The following is a 23,857-nucleotide window of genomic DNA, read 5'->3' as shown; positions in this document are numbered from 1 at the left end:
TAAATATCATTAGGTACATAAAACCAATCTTCTTGGAGATCTATTAATTAAATTCACATGATCATTCCAAATTCTAACATAACTTCAGCAGCAGAGATGATTCATAGCAAAGGAGAGCCAACTGGACAGCAGTTGAATTTCATGTTTTCAGGATTGTAAACAGCTTTATTGAGGCATAATCTATATGCGTTTAAATTCACTCATTCTAAGGGCACATCTCAATGATTTTTAACAAATTTATGGAGTTGAGTGACTGCTACCACAATCCAGTTTTAGAACAATTCTATTAGCCCCCAAAGTTCCCTTATACCCATTTGCAGTTAATTAGGTTGATTAGGCACCCACTAATCTACTTTCTGTATCTATAATGTGCCTTTTCTGGACATTTAATACAAATGGAATCGTATAATAATTAGTCTTTTCTGTCTGGCTTCTTTCACTCTATTTTAGAATTGTGTTTTGAGGTTCATCTATGTGACAGGATGTATTAGTAGTTTTTTTCTTTTTTATTGCTGAACAGTATTCTATTGGGTGCACATGAAATATTTTGTTTATCCATTCACAAGTTAAGACATGTAGATTGTTTCTAGTTTTTGACTGTTGTGAGTGATACTGTTCTGAATATCTACATACATGTCTTTGTGTAGACATGTGTTTTCATTTCTCTTGGGTAAGTTCTAGGAGTGGAACTGCAAGGTAAAAGAATGCTTGGAGGAGTTAAGATGGCAGAACAGCATGGAAGTTTTTTTTTGCATCTTGCATCCATGAAATACAGCCAGAGCAACACTAAACCATTCTGCACACCTAGAAAACTGATGTGAGGATTAACACAACAATCTGCACAACCTGAGCCATAGAACTCAGTAGGTACGCAGCACGGGGAGGTCACCTCGGGGAGAGAGAAGCTGCAGAGGGCAGGGAGCTGTTTTTGCTTGTGGAGAGAGGATGGAGACAGGGTGGCGGGGGTGGGGGGGGAGTACGGGAAAAGCACCCCCCCCAAAAAGCAGCTGGAGAGAAAGTGGAAAAGTGGAGAGAGCCACAGGGACTGAAATAAAAAGGGAGAAAGGAGAGAGTTTAAATTCCACTAAGACTCTATAAACATGGGGAGCACAGAGTATAAAACTCTGCAGCTTGATACCTGGCAGTGCTCTGGTGGGAGGGATGAATCCCCAGGAGCAAAGTCCAGGCGGTCCTTGGGCCACAAGGGGAGAGGCAGTTCCCCTGCTGGGAGGATATTTGGTAGAGGCTCTGCAGCACCCCCACAGGCAAAGGTGCCAGCAGACCCCAGAGAACAATCACATTCATTGGTGCTGGGACAGGTTGATAAGGGTGGCCAGATGTGTGTTGCAATTTTCCATAATCCCTGAAACGCTGCTGCTACACGATTGTGAGAACATTTTCTGAGAAAAAATGTTCTGATTGTGAGAACATTTCAGAAATGGGTGCCCAGCTGGCAGAAATGGGTGCAACTGGCACCCAGTTGCAGTCTCTGGGCATTGGCAGCAGCATGGTCCTGTGAACATTCCTGGGTGTGGCCGGCACCTGGCCATTGCTCAGTGAGACCCTCTCCCAGAAAGTCTGAGTGGGACAAAGTTGCAGTCCCTCAGAAGTGAGGGGTTGGGAAACACAGCTGCATCCGAGATGAAACTCAGGAGGGAGGTGCCGCCTGGCAACCTGATGGCTTGGTCAAGGACAGTGTAGAAGCAGGGAGTAGATGGAAGCTGGAGACAAAGGATGGGTGTGCAGTTGCTGATGTGGGAGAACAGAGATCGCATACTAGAGACTGGGTAGCTGGGTGATGCCATTTTCACCCCTCCTGCGCATACGCATACACATTTACAAGCGCCATTACAATCCACCTCAGTAAGCTAAGCAGCCCCATCTCGTGGAGAATGGAGTTGTTACACTAAGCCCCCGCCCAACTGGGCCAACCTCCCTCTTCAGGAAGAGCATAAGTCTCTCCACCTGCTTAGTATATGGACTATATATTGCTTCACAGTTTGACTTCTAGGTGAAAACGGTGTAATTTCAATCGTATTTTGGTCTATTTGTTGGTCCACCTAGTCAATTTTCTTTTTTTTCTTTTTGTTTCTTTTCTTTTTCTTGTATACAGAAAGAGAAAAACATTATTTTTATTTTCAATTATTATTAAAAATATTTTTATTTAATTTTTTTCTACTGTATTTTTCACTTTTTTATAAATTTCTCAAATTCTATTTTACTTCCATCATTTAATTTTATTCTATGTCATTGTATTCATTTTTCCAAATTTTCAACATTTTCCTTTTTTCTTCCCCCTTTTCTCTAATCTATCAAGTTCCTTTCAACAACCAGACCAAAACACACCTGAGATCTAGTATCCTTTATTTGATTTGCATGTGTGTGTTTGTGTGTGTGTGTGTGTGTTGTTTTTAATTTTTTAATTTTAAATTTTTTTACCTTATTAATTTCTTTTCTCCCCTCAAAATGATGAAATGAAGGAATTCATGCCAAAAGAAGGAGCAAGAAGAAACCACAGCCAGGACTTCGTCAACACAGATACAAGCAAGATGTCTGAACCAGAATAAAGAATCACGATAATAAGAATACTAACTGGGGTCAAAAATAGATTAGAATCCCTCCCTGCGGTGATAAGAGAAGTAAAAGCTAGTCAGGATGAAATAAAAAATGCTATAATTGAGCTGCAATCTCGAATGGATGCCACAGTGCAAGGATGGATGAGGCAGAGCAGAGAATCAGCGATATAGAGGACAAACTTATGGAGAACAATGAAGCAGAACAGGGAAACTAAGGCAAAAGAGCACAATTTAAGAATTAGAGAAATCAGTGACTCATTAAAAAGGAATAACATCAGAATCATAGGGGGTCCCAGAACATGAAGGGAGAGAAAAAGGGGTAGAAGGGTTATGTGAGTAAATCATAGCAGAAAACTTTCCTAACCTAGGGAAAGACACAGACATCAAAATCCAGGAAGCACAGAGGACTCCCATTAGATTCAACAAAAACCGACCATCAACAAGGCATATCATAGTCAAATTCACAAAATACTCAGGCAAGGAAAGAATCATGAAAGCAGGAAGGGAAAAACAGTCCTTAACCTGCAAGGGAAGACAGATCAGGTTTGCAGCACACCTATCCACAGAAACTGGGCAATCCAGAAAGGAGTGGCAGGATATATTCAATGTGCTGAATCAGAAAAATATGCAGCCAAGAATTCTATATCCAGCAAGGCTGTCATTCAAAATAGAAGGAGAGATTAAAAGTTTCCCTGACAAACAAATATTAAGGGAGTTTGTGACCACTACACCAGCCCTGCAAGAAATTTTAAGGGGGACTCTCTGAAGGGAGAAAAGATGGGGGAAAAAAAGACCAAAAGTAACAAACTCTAGAAAGGAATAGAGAACACCACCAGAAACTCCAACTCTACAAGAAACAGAATGGCAATAAATTCATGTTTCAGTACTCACTCTGAACATCAATGGACTAAATGCTCCAATCAAAAGACATAGAGTAACAGAATGGATGAGAAAACAAGATCCATCTATATACTCTTTACAAGAGACCCACTTTAGATCTAAAGACACCTTCAGATTGGAAGTTAAGGGGATGGAGAACCATCTATCATGCTAATGGTCGACAAAAGAAAGCCAGAGTAGCCATACTTATATCAGCAATCTAGACTTTAAAATAAAGACTGTAACAGGAGATGAAGAAGGGCATTATGTCATAATTAAAATGTCTATCCATCAAGAAGACCTAATAATTGTAAACATTTATGCTCCAAATGTGGCAACACCCAATATATAAATCAACTAATCCCAAACATAAAGAAACGCATTGATAATAATACCATAGTAGTAAGGGACTTCAACACCCCACTAACTGCAATGGAGAGATCATCTAAACAGAAAATCAACAAGGAAACAATGGCTTTGAATGACACACTGGACTAGATGGACTTAAACAGATACATTCAGAACATTTCATCCTAAAGCAGCAGAATATACATTCTTCTCCAGTGCACATGGAACGTTCTTCAGAATAGATCACATACTGGGACACAAATCAGCCCTTGACAAGTACAAAAGATCTAGATCATACTGTGCATATTTTCAAAGCACAACACTGTGAAACTCGAAATCAACCACAAGAAAAAATCTGGAAAGATAACAAATACTTGGAGATTAAGAACATCCTATTAAAGAAGGAATGGCCTCACCAAGAAGTTAAAGAGGAAATTAAAAAGAACATGGAAGCCAATGAAAATGGTAACACCACAGTCCAAAACCTCTGGGACGCAGCAAAGGCAGTCATAAGAGGGAAGTATATAGCAATCCAGGCCTTCCTAAAGAAAGAAGAAAGGTCTCAGATGATACACAACTTAACCTTGCACCTTAAAGAGCTGGAAAAAGAACAGAAAGTAAAACCCAAAACCAGCAGAAAACAGGAAGTAATAAAAATTAGAGCTGAAATCAATGCTATCAAAACCAAAAAAACCACCAAAAACCAAAAAACAAAACAGTAGAACAGGTCAATGGAACTAGAAGCTCGTTCTTTGAAAAAATTAACAGAATTGATAAACCACTAGCCAGTTGGAGAAAAAAAAAAGAAAAAGAAAAGGAAAGGACCCAAATAAATAAAATCAAGAATGAAAGAGGAGAGATCACAAGCAACACAGCAGAAATAAAAACAATAATAAGAGAGGGGCGCCTGGGTGGCTCAGTCGGTTAAGTGTCCAACTTCAGCTCAGGTCACGATCTCGCGCTCAGTGAGTTCGAGCCCCACGTTGGGCTCTGTGCTGATGGCTCAGAGCCTGGAGCCTGCTTCGGATTCTGTGTCTCCCTCTCTCTCTGCCCCTCCCCCGTTCATGCTCTGTCTCTCTCTGTCTCAAAAATAAATAAAACGTTAAAAAAAAACAATAATAAGAGAATATTATGAGCAATTATACGCCAATAAAATGGGCAACCTGGAAGAAATGGACAAATTCCTAGAAACATATAAACTACCAAAACTGAATCAGGAAGAAATAGAAAATTCAAACAGACCCATAACCAGTAAAGAAATCGAATTCATAGTCAAAAATCTCCCCCCCAAAAAGAGTCCAGGGTCAGATGGCTTTCCAGGGGAATTCTACCAAACATTTAAGGAAGAGTTGACACCCATTCTCTTGAAGCTGTTCCAAAAAAATGGAAATGGAAGAAAAACTTCCAAACCCTTTCTATGAGCCCAGCATTACCTTGATTCCAAAACCAGATAAAGACCCCACTAAAAAGGAGAACTATAGACCAATTTCCCTGATGAACATGGATGCAAAAATCCTCAACAAGATATTAGCCAACTGGATCCAACAATACATTAAAAAAATTACTCACCACGACCAAGTGGATTTATACATGGGAATGCAGGTCTAGTTCAATATTCACAAAACAATCAATGTGATTCATCACATCAATAAAAGAAAGTACAAGAGCCACATCATCTTCTCAATAGATGCAGAGAAAGCATTTGTCAAAATACAGCATCCTTTCTTGATAACAACCATCAAGAAAGTAGGGATAGAAAAAAAATTAAAAAAATTAAAAAAAATAAAGAAAGTAGGGATAGAAAGATCATACCTTGAGATCATAAAAACCATACATGAAAGACCCAATGCTAAAATCATCCTTAATGGGGAAAAATGAGAACTTTCCCCCTAAGGTCAGGAACAAGACAGGGATGCCCACTCTCGCCACTGTTATTCAACATAGTATTGGAAGTCTTAATCTCAGTAATCAGACAACACAAAGAAATAAAAGGCATCCAAATCGGCCAAGAGGAGGTCAAACTTTCACTCTTTGCAGATGACATGATACTCTATACGGAAAACCCAAAAGATTCCACCAAAAACTGCTAGAACTGACCCATGAATCAGCAAAGTTGCAGGATGTAAAATCAATGCACAGAAATCAGTTGCATTCCTATACACCAAAAATGAAACAACAGAGAAATCAAGGAATCGACCCCATTTGCAATTGCACCAAAAACCATAAAATACCTAGGAATAAATCTAACCAAAGAGGTGGAAAACCTATACACTGAAAACTACAGATATCTTATGAAAGACATTGAAGAAGACACCAAAAAATGGAAAAAGATTTCATGCTCCTGGACAGGAAGAACAAATATTGTTAAAATGTCAATACTACCCATAGCAATCTACATATTCAATGCAATCCCTATCAAAATAACACCAGCATTCTTCACAGAGCTAGAAAAAACAATCTTAAATTTGTATGGAACAAGTAAAGACCCCAAATAGCCAAAGCAATCTTGAAAAAGAAAACCGAAGCAGAAGGCATCAGATTCTCAGACTTCAAGTTGTATTATAAAGCTATAATCATCAAGACAGTATGGTACTGGCACAAGAACAGACACATAGATCAATGGAACAGAATAGAGAACCCAGAAATGGACCCACAAACATATGGCCAACTAATTTTTGAGAAAGCAGGAAAGAATATCCAATGGAATATAAAGACAGTCTCTTCAGCAAGTGGTGCTGGGAAAACTGGACAGCGACATGTAGAACAATGAACCTGGACCACTTTCTTACACCATACACAAAAATAAACTCAAAATGGATGAAAGACCTCAATGTAAGACAGGAAGCCATCAAAATCCTCGAGGAGAAAGCAGGCAAAAACCTCTTTGACCTTGGCCACAGCAACTTCTTACTCAACATGTCTCCAGAGGCAAGGGAAACAACTGCAAAAATGAACTATTGGGACCTCATCAGAATAAAAAGCTTCTGCACAGCGAAGGAAATAATCAGCATAACTAAAAGGCAACTGATGGAATGGGAGAAGATATTTGCAAACGACATATCAGATAGTATCCAAAATCTATCAAGAACTTATCAAACTCAACACCCAAAAAACAAATAATCCAGTGGAGAAATGGGCAAAAGACATGAATAGACACTTCTCCAAAGAAGACATCCAGATGGCCAACTGACACATGAAAAAAAGGTCAACATCACTCATCATCAGGGAAATACAAATCAAAACCACAGTGAGATACCACCTCACACCTGTCACAATGGCTAACATTAACAACTCAGGAAACAGATGTTAGTGAGGATGCGGAGAAAAAGGATGTCTTTTGCACTGCTGGTGGGAATGCAAACTGGTGCAGGCAGTCTGGAAAACAGTATGGAGGTTCCCCCAAAAATTAAAAATAGAACTACCCTACGACCCAGCAATTGCACTACTAGGTATTTATCCAAGGGATACAGGGATGCTGTTTCAAAGGGGCACATGCACCCAAATGTTTATAGCAGCACTATCAACAATAGCCAAAGTATGGAAAGAGCCCAAATATCCATCAATGGATGAATGGATAAAGAAGATGTGGTGTGTATATATACATACATATGTGTGTGTGTATACATACATATATATATATGTATGTATACACACACACATACAAACACACACACACACACACACACACACACACACACACACACACACACAAACACAATGGAATATTACTTGGCATTCAAAAAAGAATGAAATCCTGCCATTCACAACTACCTGGATGCAACTAGAGGGTATTATGCTAAGTGGAATTAGTCAGAGAAAGACAAATATCATATGACTTAATTCATATGAGGACTTTAAGATACAAAACAGATGAACAAAGTGTAGGGAAGCAATAATAATATAAAAACAGGGAGGGGAACAAAACATAAGAGACTCTTAAATATGGAGAACAAACAGAGAGTTATTGGAGGGGTTGTGGGAGGGTGGATGGGCTAAATGGGTAAGAGGCATTAAAGAATCTACTCCTAAAATCATTGTTGTACTACATGATAACTTGAATGTAAATTTAAAAAAATAAATTAAATTAAGAAAAAAAGGAGTAGAATTACTGTGTCAAGTAGAAAGTTTAACTTTCTAGGAAAATGCCAGACTGTTTTCTAAAGTGGCTGCATCATATAAAATTCCCACTGGCAACGTATGAGGGCTATGTTTCTCTATGTCCTTATACTTGCTATTGCCTTTTTGATTATAGTCATCCTAGTGAGTATGTAGTGATATCTCACTGTGGTTTTAATTTGCATTTCCCTAATAACTAATGATGTTGAATATCTTTCATGAGTTTATTAGTCATTTCTGTAATTTCTATGGTGAAATACCTATTGAAATATTTTGACCATTTTATATAGGATTATTGCTTTTTTTATCAACATGTTTGGAAAATTCTTTATACCATTTGGATATAAGTTCTTTACAAAATATATAATTTGCAAATATTTTCTCCCAGTCTATGACTTGTCTTTTCACTTTCTTTTCTTTTTCTTAAAAAAAAAATTTTTAATGTTTTTATTTATTTTTGGGAGAGAGAGAGAGAGAGAGAGAGAGAGAGAGAGAGAGAGAGAGATGGGGGGCAGAGAGAGAGAGGGAGACACAGAATCCGAAGGAAGTTCCAGGCTCTGAGCTGTCAGCACAGAGCCCGACACAGGGCTTGAACTCATGAGCTGTGAGATATGACCTGAGCTGAAGTCAGACGCTTACCTGACTGAGCCACCCTGCTGCCCCTTGTCTTTTCACTTTCTTAATGGTATTTTCTGAAGCACAAATGTTTTAAATTTTGGAGTCCAGTTTATGAAATTTTTCTTTTATAAATCTTGTTTTGGTGTCATTTGTAAACATGTGTAGCCCAATATAAATTTACGAAGTTTTTTTCCCATAAGTTTAATAATTTTAGCTTTTATATTTATGTCTATGATCCATAATGGGTCAATTTTGTTGTTTTTTTATTGAGATGAGAGTCTAAGTTATTCTCTTTTTTTGGCATGTGGACACCCAATTGGACCAGCAACATATGTTTATGTTTATGTTTATCATTGAATTGAAATGTCTAGAACCTTCATAGAAAATCAGTTGGTAGTGAACACGAGGGTTTATTTGTGGACACTTAATCAGGGCCATTGTTCTATATGCCTATCCTTGTACTAATACCACACTGTCTACATTAGTGTGGTTTTATAGTAGTAAGTTTTAAATTAAGTAATGTAAGACCTTAATTTGTTCTTCTTTTAAAAAAATATTGTTTTGGCTACTCTAGGTCTTTTGCATTGTCATATAGATTTTTAAAAATCAGGTTGTGAATTGTTATAAAAAAGCTTACTGGGAGTTTGATAGGAATTATGTTGGATTTATAGATCAATTTAAAGAGAATTTCCATCTTGACAATATTGAGACTTGAAATCCATGAGCATGGAATATCTCTCTATTTGTTTAGATCTTTAATTTTCCTCAAAAGTGTTTTGCAGCTTTCAGTATACAAGTATTGCACTTCTTTTGTTAATTTATTTCTTAGTATTTTATCTTCTGTGATACTACTGTAAATGGAATTGTTTTCTTAATCACATTTTTTGGATTTTTTTATTGCTAGCATATGAAAATATAATTAATTATTTTATATTGATCTTGTGTCAGGCAATCTTGGTAAACTTGTATATTTATTCTTATTAATTTTATGTGGATTCTTTGGCATTTTCAACATACAGAATCTTGTTTTCTGAGAATAAAGACAGTTTTACTTCTTCCTTTCCAACCTGGATGACTTTACCTTTTGTTGTTATTGTTTTGTTTTCGCCTATTTTATTGGCTAAAACCTCCAGTACAATGTTGAAAAGAAGTGATGAGACTGGGCATTGCTGCATTGATTTTAATTTTGGGGGGAAAAACATTCACTCTTTCACCAGTAAGTATTATGTTAGCTATGGGTTTTCCCCAGATGCCCTTTACCCTCCTATTCCTAATCTGTTGAGAGTTTTTATCACACATTGGTGTTAGATTTTATCAAATGCTTTTTTTGCATCTATTTAGATGATCATGTGGATTTTGTTATATATTCTATTAACATATTGTTTTATATTAATTTACTTTCAAATGTTAAGCCAGCCTTGTATTCTGGGGGTGAATCCCACTTGCTCATGATGTATTGTCCTTTTTATATGTTGCTGGATTCAGTTTGTTAATATCTTGTTAAAGATTAATGCATCTATGGACATTAAAGATATCAGTCTATGATTTTCTTTAAAAATTTTTTTTAATGTTTATTTATTTTTGAGACAGAGAGAGACAGAGCATGAACGGGGGAGGGTCAGAGAGAGAGAGAATCCATAGAAGCTCCAGGCTCCAAGCTGTCAGCACAGACCCGGACACGGGGCTCAAACTCACGGACCGTGAGATCATGACCTGAGCCAAAGTCGGACGCTCAACCGACTGAGCCACCCAGGCGCCTCTGATTTTCTTTTTTTGGGGATGTCTTTGTCTGCCTTTGATAGCAGGACAAGCAATAATGAGTTGGAAAGTTTACTACCCTCTTTAATTTTCTGGAAGAATTTTGTGAAAGATTGATACTGTATCTTCTTTAATTATTTGATATTGTATCTATTTTGATATTTGAAACCATCAGGTTCTCAGCTTTCTTTGTAAGAAGTTGTAAACTAATTCGATCTCTCTGCTTCTTAGGGTCTAATTCAGATTTTTCATTTATTCATAAGTATTGGTAATTTCTTTCTCTTTCTTTCTTTCTTTCTTTCTTTCTTTCTTTCTTTCTTTCTTTCTTTCTTTCTTTCTTTCTTTCTTTCCTTCCTTTCTCTCTCTCTCCTTTCTTTCTTTCTTTCTTTATTTCTTTCCTTCCTTCCTTCCTTTCTCTCTCTCTCCTTTCTTTCTTTCTTTCTTTCTTTCTTTCTTTCTTTCTTTCTTTCTTTCTTTCCTCTCTCTCTTCTTTCTTTCTTTCTTTCCTTCCTTTCTCCCTCTCTCTTTTCTTTCTTTCTTTCTTTCTTTCTTTCTTTCTTTCTTTCTTTCTTTCTTTCTTTCTTTCTTTCTTTTTCCTTCTTTCCTCTCTCTCTTCTCTTCTTTCTTTCTTTCCTTCCTTCCTTCCTTTCTTTCTCTCTCCTTTCTTCCTTTTCTTTCCTTCTTTCCTTCTTTCTTTCTTTCTTTCTTTCTTTCTTTCTTTCTTTCTTTCCTCTCTCTCTTCTTTCTCTCTCTCTTCTTCCTTCCTTCCTTCCTTCCTTCCTTCCTTCCTTCCTTCCTTCCTTCCTTCCTTTCTTTCCTTCCTTCCTTCTTTCTTCTTTCTTTCTTTCTTTCTTTCTTTCTTTCTTTCTTTCCTTCCTCTCTCTCTTCTTTCTCTCTCTCTTCTTCCTTCCTTCCTTCCTTCCTTCCTTCCTTCCTTCCTTCCTTTCTTTCCTTCCTTCTTTCTCCTTCCTTCCTTCCTTCCTTCCTTTCTTTCTCTTCTTTCTTTCTTTCTTTCTTTCTTTCTTTCTTTCTTTCTTTCCTCTCTCTCTTCTTTCTCTCTCTCTTCTTCCTTCCTTCCTTCCTTCCTTTCCTTCCTTCTTTCTCCTTCCTTCCTTCCTTCCTTCCTTCCTTCCTTCCTTCCTTCCTTCCTTCCTTCTTTTCTTTCTTTCTTTCTTTCTCCTTCCTTCCTTCCTTCCTCCCTCCCTCCCTCCCTCCCTCCCTCCCTCTCTCTCTCTCTCTCTCTCTTCTCTTTCTTTCTTCTCTTTCTTTCTTTCTTTCTTTCTTTCTTTCTTTCTTTCTTTCTTTCTTTCTTTCTTTCTTTCTTTCTTTCTTTCTTTCTTCTCCATGACCAATGTGGAGCCCAATGCAAGGCCTGAACTCATGACTCTGTGATCAAGACCTGAGCTGAGGTGAAGAGTCAGGTGCTTAACTGACTGAGACACCCAGGTCCCCCAATTTTTGACTTTCTAAGAATTTGTCCATTTTATCTAGTTGTGTGTGTGTGTGTGCACACACACAAATTTGTTCATAATAGTTCTTTTTTTATTAACTATAATTTATTGGCAAATTGGTTTCCATACAACACCCAGTGTTCATCCCAACAGGTACCCCCCCCGATGCCCATCACCCACTTTCCCCTCTCCCCCACCCCCATCAACCCTCAGTCTGTTCTCAGTATTTAAGAGTCTCTTATGATTTGCCTCCTCTCTGTAACTCTGTAACTCTGCCCTCCCTCTCTGTAACTTTTTCCCCCTCCCTCTCCCCCATGGTCTTCTGTTAAGTTTCTCAGGATCCACATATGAGTGAAAACATATGGTATCTGTCTTTCTCTGCCTGACTTATTTCAATTAGCATTATACCCTCCAGTTCCATCCATGTTGCTACAAATGGCGAGATTTCATTTTTTCTCATTGCCAAGTAGTATTCCTTGTATACATAATAATTCTTTATAATCCTTTTAATCTCTGTAGGATCAGCAATGATGTTTTTCATTCCTGATTTTGGAAATGTGTGTCTTCTTTGAACTTTTTTTTTCCATAGGTCTAGATAAATACTTCTCAATTTTATTAATATTTTTTGAAAAACCAGTCTGGGTTTCACTGATTTTTCTTTATTGTTTTTCTGTTTTCTATTTCATTGGTTTCTCTCCTAATCTTTATAATTTTCTTTCTTCTACTTGCTTTGTACCTAGATTTTTTTTCTATTTTTTAAATGTGGAACCTAGGTTATTGACTTGAGAGCTTTCTTCTTTTCTATTACAAGCATTTAAATGCTATAAATATCCATTTAAACACTACTTTCTCTGCATCCCACACATTTTGATATGTTGTGTTTTCATTTACACTCAGCCCCATATATTTTATAATATCCCTTGTGATTTTTTCTTTAACCCATGGGTTATTTGAAAGTGTGTTGTTTAATTTCAAGTATTATGGGATTTCCCAGATTTCTTTTTTTGTTGATTTCTAATTTAATTTCATTGTTGTCAGTAAACATCCTTTATATAATTAATCTGTTTAAATACATTGGAACTTGTTTTCTGGCCTATCATATGGTTTTTCCTAGGGAATGTTCCATATACACTTGAAAGGAATGTGTGTCTACAGTCAGAGTGTTCTGTATATGCCAGAGTGAATTGGTTGATAGTTTTCAACCCATCGACATCCTTGTTGATTTCATATCTAGGTTTTCTATCAGTTATTGAGGGGGTATTGAAATATTCAACTGTTATTGTGGAATTATTTATTTCAACTTCAATTCTGTCAGTTTTTACTTTATTTACTCTGTTTTTGGTATATACATTTGCAATTGTTTTAATTCCTCATGTATTGACTGTATTCTCATTATGAAATACTCCTTTAATGTACAATTGACTTTATTTTATTTGAAATGAATAAAATTACTTGAGCTCTCTTACGGATACTGTTTTGGATATCTATTTCCATCATTTTACTTTCAATCTTTCTGCGTCTTGGAATATTTGTGTAGTTTACCTCTTCTAAACAGCATACAGGTGGATCTTGGTTTTTTAATCCAGTATGACAATCTCTGCCTTTATTTTGGAGTGCCAGACTTGAGGGGGGTTTTGCTCAAGCCCCTGGAACCAAAAAGCTTTCTGTCCTCTGCTGATGGATCTGTGAGTGGATGAGGGCCATTTTCAAAGTTCAGGCCATTTTTATGTCCTATCCACGTTTTTCCTTTCCACATGTTGTTTGTTTGTTTGTTTGTTTGTTTGTTTGTTTTGCTTTGTTTTGCATACCCCCCGTATCTTCTGTATAACCCTATGGTTGGCCAGGATTATGTGCCTAGCTTGGGCTGTCTCCAGTCTCTGCTAGGCATGCACATCAACTCAGCCAGGAATATGCTTTTCCCGGCCACAAATGCAACCTCGGGCTAATAGAGTCACCTTCATCCACTGCCAATGTTGTCACTTCCTACTATGTAGATGGATGTAGGTGTCACCGCTGCTCCAAACCAAGCAAGATTCTTGATTGAGGCTGCAAAGATGCTGATCCTCATGGCCCATCCTCCCTGGCAAAACATTCTCCACTGACCTGGGCAGGGGAGTGGAAGTAGCCCCAGGCAAAAATTCCAGACTCCCACTGTCCTTAGTGGTTATCTGTACAAAATATTTCTTATATTTTTATATGCCTTTGGTCAATTTCCAGGGCAATGAAATAGTTGTCTTTGTCAAAATTCCAAGCTTTATAGTTACTTTTTGAGGACAGTATTTGACGACCTCCTCACTTGGCCATAGCCAGAAATCCCACTAACAATGTCAGGGGCACTGAAACCTATTTCCTTCAGGGCAACAGGAAGTTTCAGTATTGAACACTGTCTGTTAGATCCTGAAGTCTGCTCTTGCCTCACTTATTACAGAGCAGGGTTGCACAATACTGGTTTATCTGTCATCCTAATCTAAGGGAGTTTAGTCAATGAAATGGTAAAAAAAAAAAAAAACATGAAAAAAACAAAACAACAACTTTGTCAGAGGCATTTTCCCCAATACAGCAATCCTCAGCAGTCTTGTATAGATAGAATCCCAATGCATTCACAGATTTTTATGTGTTTTAACACTCATGACTTCAAGTTTTATAGCATCCCTGGTGGGAAATGGAAGGTAAGATTTTTCATGAGCACTTTACAACTGGCATAACTGTGTCTTTAAAGGATGACTATTAATGACATCTGTTGAATGCTTAGGTACCTGGCATTGTGCTCATTGTTTCACCTATATTAACTATAAGTTAGGTAATATTACAAGCCCCACTTCTAGTCAGAAAAGTAACCTACCAGGAGTCACCAACTAATAACTGGGCTCTGAAACCAAGTGGTCGAGCACCAGAGCCTGATTCCTTATGACCTACACTCTGTGGCTTCATGATAATTCTTGAAAGTTATAGGCCTGGACATAACCAATCAATAGAAAGATGGTGAGTTGTAACCTATTTCAACATTAAAGACAGGAACAAGGAGACAGGTTTATGCCCAGGTCAGACATGGAAAGTATAACTATTTTGGTACAACTAATACTTAACTTCCCTAGATGCGCACGATTGGAGTCACTCATGATGGACTTTAAGCATATCCAGCCTTCTAAGTGACTCATCCTGAATGTGATGGCAGGGCTTAGGGAGGGCAACCTCTTTTAAGGACAGCACCTCCCACCTGTGGGTGGGCTGGGTATCCCTTCTTTCTCAATGAGTTGAGCTAATAAGGACTTTGGAAAGCCCTTCTTTCTCAATGAGTTGAGCTAATAGGGCCATAGAGGGCCATTTACTTCCCTCATTTTAAGGATGAGTCAATTGAGGTTTAAAGAACTGACCCTCCCCTAAAGCCCCTGAAGGCTGTTCAAACATTACGTCTTCCCTAAAGCTTTCCTTGTAAGGACACTAATCCTTACCTGCTTTCCTCTCTGAATTCCTTTAGTGTGATCCATATGCTTCATTCAGGGAACCCTGTTCTAGATGGCTAAATGGTTTGATTCTTACAGGGTAGATTAAAGCCAAAGTACAGGTGGGAGCCCAAATAAGGCAGTTACCTTTTCTCAAAGAACAGCTGCTCTACCACTCTGCACACTGGAGTGAAAGGCACTGTGGCTGCCTGTCCTATTTCTGGGGAAACATCTCAAATACAGGGCTTTCTAATAGTGGGCATCATATTTCACATATACAGTCATACATAATTCTTTCTTTCTCTCTGTCTCTCTCTTTCTTTCCTTCTCTTATTCTCCATCTCTTAGAAATACAGAAACATATAGGATAATTGAATAAAATAAAAGCTTCCCCAAACTGATACTGAGCTCCTCCTTATGGTATTGGAAGGAGAGATTTTTTCCCTTCCTGGCCTTTTTCCTTCTCACTCTCTCACCCAATGAGAATATATATATTCTCATATATATATATATATATATATATTCTCTATATAATATATATAGATATATCTATATATACATAGATATATCATGGGCATCCTTACTGGAATGTCAGGGATCCTAGGAACAGATTCCACAAGAATCTGTTAGGTAAAATTCCCTAAAGAAAAGGGATTTGAAACAAGTCATCCAGTCATTTATGATTAGTTCCCTCCTATTTCTTTCCTTGTATATTTCTTAATCTAACGTGATGATGGGTGGAGGTGGAGAAAAGCCTTTTAAAATAAAATAAAATAAAATAAAATAAAATAAAATAAAATAAAAATAAAACACCTCTTTTGCTCTATTCCCCTTTCCAGACTAGAAATAGTCCTACAGTAATTATGCATAATACTATAGACTTGATAATGATGAGTCTATGCATATGTATGGCTGAAAAGGGCTCATTCACAATTTGTACCATACGTATTTTTTTGTACCACGGAGACAGTGAGGCTCATTCCAGTGCTGTGGACTGTAATTGCAGTTTGTGGCTGCCTTTTTGCATCATCATACACTGTCTGACACATGGATTAAAAACAAACTCTACTCTGAATGGCTAAAATCAAAAACACAAGAAACAACAACTGTGGTGAGGATGTGGAGAAAAAGGAACCCTCGTGCACTGTTGGTGGGAATGTAAACTGGTGTAGCCACCATGGAAAACAATTTAGAGGTTCCTCAAAAAATTAAAAATAGAGGGGCACCTGGATGGCTCGATTGGTTAAGTGTCTGACTTCAGCTTAGGTTATGAACTCCCGGTTTGTAGGTTTGAGCCCCACATCAGTCTCTCTCTGCTGTCACTGTGGAGCCTGCTTCAGATCCTCTGTTCCTCTCCCTCTCTGCCCCTCCCTCAGTTGCTCTCGCGTGTATGTTCTCTCTCTCTCTCTCTCTCTCAAAAAAAAATTAAAAATGGAATTACCATATGATCTAGTAATCCCATTACTGGGCATTTACCCATAGAATACAAAAACACTAATTCAAAAAGATACACACACCCTTATGTTTATTGCAGCATTATTTACAATAGTCAAATTATGGAAGCAACCCAAGTGTCTATCAATAGACGAATGGATAAAGAAGATGTGGTGTATGTATGTATATACATATATATATATATATATATATATATATATATATATATATATACACATATATATATATATATATATATACACATAGATATACACAATGGAATGTTACTCAACCATAAAATGAATGAAATCTTGCCATTTGCAACAGTAAGAATGGATCTAGATGGTATAAGTCTAAATGAAATAAATCACAGAAAGACAAATACCTTATGATTTCACTCATATGTGGAATTTAAGAAACAAATGAACAAAGAAAAAAAGAGACAAAACAAAAAACCGACTCTTAAGTATGGAGAACAAACTAATGGTTACCAGAGGGGAGATAGAGGAGGTGAAATAGGTAAAAAGCATTAAGAGTATACTTATCATGACGAGCACTGAGTAATGTATAGAATTGTTGAATCACTATATTGTACACCTGACACTAATATAACACTGTATGTTAACTATACTGGAATCCAAAAGTTGAGAGTGCATTTCACAAGTTGAGGAGTGCATTTCAGGAAGTTATGAGGAGTGGGGTACAAGGTCACAGAGAGGTGAGCAACAAGAGAGACTTAAGGCTGGGCATTGTGATAATCTTTCTTAGCTGTTTCTAAAACAGTATCCATCTGATATTGGCCTTAGGCCTAAGGAGTAGAGGCAACTGGAGCTGAGGAGACTGATAGACCCAAATAAGTCTCAGTCCCACATCACAAAGCTTTGATCTCTTGTATTTTCATATAAGTGCCATGACTTGTATGGCTGAGAGTTAGCACAGAAGGAAGGTGGGCTGGTCATAGTGATCACAGGTCAACGGACAGAAACAGGTTGGGCAAAAGCACAGTAACCTAAAATGAAGTCTGAGAAGAGTACTGAGGAGTCAGTGCAGAAGTAAAGACTTAAAACCAAATGTTGTGGCATAAAAGGTTTCATGACTAGTGGCTCATTGGATGGAGAAGGAACTGTTACAGATAGAATAGCAAGGGAAGGATGCACTTGTTCAAGTGCCATTAGGACATTGTGGGTTAAAGGGTTATAGAACATCTGTCTTTTCTGGGATGCAGAATACAGTTGAGTCTTGTTTTTAAATTTTACATTTATTTTTATCCAATCAGAAAATCTCTGCCTTTAAATTAGATCATTTAGACCATGCATATGAAATGTGATTATCAATATGTTTGGGTTTAAATCTATTGTCTTGTTACGTATTTTGTATTTATCCAATATGTTCTTTGTTCTCTTCACTCTCATTTTCTGCCTTCTGTTGGATTAGTTGAACATTTAAAAAAATAATTTCATTTTATATCCTCTGTTGGTTTATTAGCTTTAACTCTTTATTATGTTTTTATGGTGGTTGATTTATGATCTAGCCTATCATAGCCTACTTTCAAGTAATATGATACCACTTCATGTAAAATACAAGAAACTTCCAACAGTATAATTCTATTTTTCCTCTCACAGCCTTTGAGCTATCAGTGTCCTACATTTTATTTCTACATGTTTAAAAGTCCACAATACATTATTATTGTCACTGCTTTAAACAGCCATCCTTTAAAAAGATTAAAATAACAAAAAATTGTTACATTTATCCATATAGTTATTATTTCCAGTTTTCTTCTATCCTTTGCATGGATCTAGGTTTGTGTCCTTCTTCCTCAGAGATGTACTTTACCATTCCTTGTAATGCAGGTTTACTGTTGACGAATTTTTTCAGCTTCTGTATGTCTATGAAAGTTTCTATTTCACCTTTGTTTTTTAAGTATATTTCTTGGATGAAGAATTCTAAGGTGATAATTTTACCTTCAGAAATTTGCTCCACTGTCTTCTAACTTCCCTTGCTTTAAACAAGACGTCTATTATTCTTATCTTTGTTCCTCTGTACATAATATGTCCCTTTCCCCACCTTGTGGTTTTTAAAATTATTTATTTATCTATGTTTTATTTTTTTTTAATTTTTTTAACGTTTATTTATTTTTGAGACAGAGAGAGACAGAGCATGAACTGGGGAGGAGCAGAGAGAGAGGGAGACACAGAATCAGAAGCAGGCTCCACGCTCTGAGCTGTCAGCACAGAGCCCGACGTGGGGCTCGAACTCAAGGACCCTGAGATCATGACCTGAGCCGAAGTCGGACGCTCAACCGACTGAGCCACCCAGGCGCCCCTATTTATCTATGTTTTAAAGCAACTTTATCATGATATGCCTTGGTGTAGTTTTCTTCATGTTTCTTTGCTTAGGGTTCAGAGGCCATCTTAGATTTGTGTGTTTATAGTTTTTATCAAATTTTGAAATTTCTTGGCCTTGATTTCTTCAAATATTTTTTCTGTTCCCTGCTCAACTTTGTGACTCTAGTTACATGTGTATTAGGTTGCTTTAAATTGTTCTAGAGTTCGCTGATTCTCTGTTTATTTTTTCCCCAGTCTTTACTCTCTCTGGATTTCATCTTGCATAATTTCTATTGTTATATCTTCAAGTTCACTAATCTTTCCTTCCATCACGTCTAATCTACTGTTAACACGATTCAGTGTATTTTTCATCTCAGACATTGATGTTTTCATTTCTAGTTGATTTGGGTCTGTCTTCCATGTCTCTACTTATCATGTTCAATCTTTCCTCTAGGCTCTCAAGCATATGGAATATAGTTATAATTGTCTTTTTTAATGTTTATTTATTTTTGAGAGAGAGTGTGCATGTGAGTGGGGGAGGGGCAGAAAGAGAGGGAGACAGAGGATCCAAACTGGGCTCTGACTGAACCACCCAGGTGCCCTGGAATATCATTATAATTATCTTAATGTCTTTGACTATAATTCTACCATTTGTGTTATTTCTGGGTAGGTTTCTATTAATTGATTTCCTCTCCCTTCATTGTGGATCACATTTTGCTGCTTCTTCATAGGTCTGGTAATTTGGATGCCAGACTGCTGCAAATTTTATCTTTTGAGTGCTGGATACCTTCATATTCCTATAAATACAGCTGAACCTTGTTTTGGGATAAGTTGCTTGGAAAGAGCCTTTGATACCTTGTGATCTTGCTCTTAAGTTTTGCCAGGTGAGACCAGCAGTATTGAGTCTAGTGACAATTTTGTCCCACTAACGAAGCAAAACTCTTCTGAGTTCTCTATGGGACACTATGAATTGTGAGGTTTTTCATTTTGGCTAGTGGGAAGAGGATCTTTCCTAGCCCTGTGAGAAGTTAGGGGATTATTCCCTCTATTCCTTTTGTGAAATCCTTTTCCTGGCTTCAGGTAATTTTTCCACATGCATGTGAAGAAAGACTTGAGGGGGAGATCTCAAAGGTTGTCATCATGTGCAGCCTCTTGGTCTTCAGTACTCTGCCCTGAGAACTCAGTCAAGTTGGCTTCCCTGGACCACCTGTGTCATCTATGCAACACAGGGACATTGTGGGGTTTTCCTTGTGCTCTCCTCCCTGTGCTACATCTTGGACACACTCTGAAGGCAGTAACTGGGACAAATTTTGTTTTCCCCTCTCAGGATCACTGTCCTTCATTGCCTGATGTCCAATGCCTTGAAAACATATTTTCTTTAGTGTTTTGTTGTTTTGAGTAGGGGGTAAATCCAGTCCTTGTTACTCCATCTTGGCCAGAATCAGAAGTTTATTTGTGTTTCCAAATGTTTTCCACCCATAAGGCTTGGTTTTTTCCAGGTGAGAAACAGAGGAGTCTTCCAAACCTCAATGCTCACTGGTGAGCAGGGTTAGGGAACACATTACCTTATATTACCAGGCTCGGAAACCTGTTCTCTGATCTATCTCCAACCTCAGTAATCTGCCTTGACTAACTTGCTTGGCTCTTGTTCTATGTCTAGCTTTAACCTCTATAACCAAAATTCTTTAGCTCATTCCTTGTCCTCCTACAGAGCAGAAAATCTCTTAATAAACTCAGTTCCTAACTCCTTACAATAATATATATTCTACTTACACCCATTAACTTGACATTCATGCTTTCTTTCATTCATCAAGTGTTCAGAGTGCCTATTATGTACCAGGCACTCTTCTAGGTATCAGGAATACAATTGTAAGCAAAATTAGACACTATCTCTGCTTGTGTGTTTATTCCAGATATTTTCTGACTACAATAATCAATAAACATTGAAGTTTACACGTGACCTTATCTGATTCTAGATTTAACCACAATGATTATAGTACAAAAGCACTTGACTTCCTTCTTCCATTATGTAGCACCCTCAGTTGGAGTGAGACCACAAACATTTAGGTTAACTCTAAAGGCTGCTCAAAGCCATGTCATTTCCTGTGGTATCAACTTACTGCAAAGGCCACCACAGGATCAGTTATCCAATTTTGCTCATAGGTCCTGAACTAGAAACTGAGTTTCTTTTTTCTCATCTGGCTCCATGTTTTAAAAAATTCCCACTAAGTTTAAATTTCACCACTTGGATCTGTTTAGGCATATATTCAGCAAAATTACAATATGAAAGGCCATCCCTTAGCCATTTACTTGAACCAATAAATAACTCAGCTGATACCAGCCATCTCCTGGTCTTGTCCCTTCATTAGTCTTGTGATCCCTAGGGCATGGAGTTTGACTCCTAGTTTTTTCCTTTACCTTGAACCCTCACTGCCACCTTGCACCTATCCTACTCCAATACACATCCACTTATTAGAAAGGAAGACTCATACCCTCCTTTCCCATTACGTATGAGGTAACATCCTTGAGTATCATTCCTGGCCTGTTGACCTATCCCTTATTCATTCCTCCATATGTTCCTCGATTCATAGATGACACCTATTGGTCTATGTTCTTCCACTGAGAGGATCTAATCTATTAAAAGGCTCTAACACTGAGATATCAATCTCTCTTTTCCCAGAAAAGAAAGACCAGTATGAGGCACAATCTTGGCTAAGAGGGTATTCTTGCAAACATGATTTCCCTCATGTGGGCTTTCCATGATCAGAATTTGGGGGTAGGAGGATATGTATGAGAGAAGGATGGAGAGTATGTTAGTAGCCAATGTGAATTGCTCATCTATACCACATCCTCCAACTTAGTTTTTATTGTTGTTTTTTTCCCCATGGGGGTCACAGCACAATTTATTGCCCAAAGAAAGCACACACACGTGAGAGCAACTCCCCAAATAGGGAAAAATGAGAACAGAATACAGACTCTTTGGAACCAAGAAAGAAGGAAAAATTGGGGAGGGAAATTTCTCCCTTTCCTGGGACTTCACACAGAATCCTAGGGACCTGCTTCCCACCCTAGCTCCTCAGCAGCCCTGATTTGGGCCAGCAGCTTCCCAGAGAAGTAGGAGGTGGCAGAAGACCACAATGCCCAAAGCCCAGTTCCAGGGCTCCCTGGACAGCCTCCCCAGGCTGAGGTGGAGGGGGTGCTGCAGCCGCAATGTATTGTTGCTTGCTTTGGGCACCAGCCTCTCTAGGGTAGTGAGAGAGTCTAGATTCAGTGATGGGAGAGAGATTTTTGTGAGCCCATGAACCTCTAATATTCTAGAGTAGAGAGGCAGAGGGATTCCTGGAGGGGGAGAGCCAGAAGTGATATTTTGGTCACCATCTGCCTTACTCTTGCATCTAACATTCAATTGGGTCTACACACAAGAGGGGAAGAAAGTATCTCTTCTGAAGCACTGCCTACTAGGTGATAAATGGCAGTGACTAGCTTAGGAGATAGATAGGGAAAGATCATGTTTATAGGTGACATGTCATCTAGATTTATGATCTATAAGAATATGAGCAAAGGGGTCAACAAGATCCAGTTCCCCTGCCACTGGGCAGTGGAAACTCTCCCATGAAATTAGCCCCTTATTTGCTGTTGGTTCCTCATCATCCCACGTGCTCTGACAGTGAGGAGAGTGCAGTGGATGGTGGGGAAGTTGGAAGTTTGGACAGAACACTGATAGGGCTGTTATCCAGGAAACATCTTGACCCGGTGATCCCACCCTTCACTTACAGGGTTCTGTTTCCTGGATGCAGCATGAGGAATTCTATGTGAAAAGCTAAATATAATCTTGACACAGTGTTTCTGGACAGGAAATGCAGTTTGAAAGTGAGGAAGATAATAAACATATTGACAAAGCATACACAAACATAAAAGTCTAGCCAAAGGAAAAAATGATAACCTTCATTCTGAAGACCTAGAAGACCGTATTGAAGGTATAGTATTTTCTGTTTGTATTTTGTTTTAGGGCATCCTAAAGCAGGATGTGATGCAAAACTAGAACAATCCAAATTTCAGTTTTCTTTGATAAAACTCTTAAATAGAAAATGCAGAAACAGAGTATTTAAGAGTTTCTTATAACTTTTGCTTCATATTTTGGTGGTGCCTTTTTAAAATTTGAAATACCAGCACATGAATTGTTTGGATGATAATGGAAGGTATATGGCTTTAGTGTGTCTTTGGAGACACTTGATTTCTTCTTTTCGATAGCCTTCTTTTTAAAAAAAATTTTTTTTAATGTTTATTTATTTTTGAGACCAAGAGAGACAGAGCATGAACAGGGGAGGGGCAGAGAGAGAGGGAGACACAGAATCAGAAGCAGGCTCCAGGCTCTGAGCCATCAGCCCAGAGCCTGACGTGGGGCTCCAACTCACAGACCGTGAGATCGTGACCTGAGCTGAAGTTGGACGCTCAACCGACTGAGCCACCCAGGCGCCCCCATTTTTTTTTTAATTTTTTTTAACTTTTATTTATTTTTGAGACAGAGAGAGACAGAGAATGAATGGGGGAGGGGCAGAGAGAGAGGGAGACACAGAATCGGAAGCAGGCTCCAGGCTCTGAGCCATCAGCCCAGAGCCCGACGTTTGATATGATAGCCTTCTTAACTGCCCTCTGTAGAGCTCACTTTCCAGAGTTTCACACAGACCTAAAAACAGGTGTGGTTCTCCTCTTTCAATTAGTAATCTATGTGCTGTTCCTCTAACTCTGTGAGTAAGCCCAGTCCCCCACTAACTATTCAAATGAGGCTAACACCAATTCACAATCTACACTTAACTCAAAAACTGCATAATGTTGGGTTTTTTTTAAATATATGAAATTTATTGTCAAATTGGTTTCCATACAAAACCCAGTGCTCATCCCAAAAGGTG

At 38.1% G+C, this 23,857-nt stretch overlaps 1 protein-coding gene across 6 annotated transcripts in view; it reads right to left on the bottom strand.

Annotated features, from left to right (window-relative positions):
- Nucleotides 1-23,857, bottom strand: part of RFX8 (regulatory factor X8) — a 261,384-nt gene that overhangs the window by 111,024 nt on the left and 126,503 nt on the right. The gene's annotated exons all lie outside the window — the stretch shown is intronic.

This window comes from Acinonyx jubatus, chromosome A3 (assembly GCF_027475565.1).
Source record: "Acinonyx jubatus isolate Ajub_Pintada_27869175 chromosome A3, VMU_Ajub_asm_v1.0, whole genome shotgun sequence".
Lineage (NCBI taxonomy): Eukaryota > Metazoa > Chordata > Mammalia > Carnivora > Felidae > Acinonyx > Acinonyx jubatus.
The sequence above is the reverse complement of the archived record's forward strand: the minus strand, read 5'-3'. Positions and strand labels throughout refer to the sequence as shown.